Raw genomic sequence first — 1700 nt, 5'->3', positions numbered from 1 at the left:
TTTGTGTAGCTCACGGCAAACAGTTTTTGTGGAAACTGGATTCTCGAGGTGTTCATTAAGCTCTGCAGTCATTTTGGGAGCTGTACTTTTGTGATCCTTTCTAACAATTCATGTAAGAGTCCGATAGTCTCTATCTGATTTTCTTCTGGAGTTTGGTTTCGACAAGGAGGTTTTTTCCCTCTTTCTCAAAGGCTGTCATTACTTTCGAGACAGTACTTCTCGATACACCACACATTTCGGCTGTTTCCATTATGCTAGTGCTTGCCATATAAGCACCAACAATTTAATCTCTTTGAAAGTTCAATAGCTCTGTCATTTGAATGAATTTTAATTACTTTTTTCTGATGATATCTGAAAATAAACAGCAATTTTAGCAAAACATGTTACGCAACATTAACAATAAATCTAGAAACATAAAAATAAACAAGCTTTTGACAGTTTTAAAGATATTTCAAAATTATGATGCTATGATGCTAGGTGTTTCCATTATTTTGTCCAAATCCTGTAGATAGATAGATAGATAAATAGATAGATAGATAGATAGATAGATAGATACACTCACACACATACACATAGTTTGTATCTATGAAGGTAAGCATACAGAGATACACGCATTCATGCATATATTTATACGTACAAACATGTATACATATATCATCGCTATAATCATTATCATCAATATCACCTACCACACATTTCCTATCAACCAAATTCAGCTCCCAAGTTATTGGTCAACCCAGTTAGTAAAAATAATCTTAAACTTGAATAAGATATTAACTCAATCTACATATTACCAATGGAAGCATTAGACAGATAATGCAAATTATAAGCAGAAGAAAAATAAATGTATTAAAATTCTAGTTGATTGACCTGAAATTTATTGCTATATGCAAATGAGACAAATAGTTTATTGGTTCTAATCAAATTTGGAAGAAATCTAGGGATGCCTGCTACATGCTAATAAAAGAATTTCAAAAGTATACAAGTTCTGAAAATTAGTTTCAGTCTAATCATTGCTGACCTCTCAACCTTAATTTTTCAATAAAGGTTAAGGGAAAGATGATATTAAAGTAACAAGAATAATAACGGTTTCAAATTTTGGCACAAGGCCAGGAATTTTGGGGGAGGTTGTTAGTCAATTACAGCAACCCCAGAGTTTGACTGGTACTTAATTTATCAACCCCTGAAAGGATAAAAGGCAAAGCCAACCTCTGCGGAATTTGAACCCAGAATGCGCAGACAGATAAAATACTGCTAAGCATTTTGCCTAGCGTGCTAACAATTCTGTTAGCTCGCTACCTTAGTAATAATAATGATGATGATGATGATGATGATGATTTCAAGTTTTAGTAGAATCCAGCAATTGTGGGGTAGGGGTAAGCTGATTACATCGATCCCAGTACTCAAATGGTATTTATTTTATTGACTCCGAAAGGATGAAAGGCAAAGTTTGACCTCTGTGGAATTTGAACTCAAAATGTATAGACAGATAAAATGCTACTAAGCATTTAGTATTTTCCCTGGTGTGCTAACCATTTGACCAGCTCACTGCCTTAATAATAATAATAATAATAATAATAATAATAATAATAATAATAATAATAATAATAATAATAATAATAATAATAATAATAAAGATGATGATGATGATGATGATGATGATGATGATGATGATGATGATGATGATGATGACGGTTTCA

Source organism: Octopus bimaculoides, chromosome 14 (genome assembly GCF_001194135.2).
Source record: "Octopus bimaculoides isolate UCB-OBI-ISO-001 chromosome 14, ASM119413v2, whole genome shotgun sequence".
Classification (NCBI taxonomy): domain Eukaryota; kingdom Metazoa; phylum Mollusca; class Cephalopoda; order Octopoda; family Octopodidae; genus Octopus; species Octopus bimaculoides.
Note: the sequence above shows the minus strand (reverse complement) of the source record.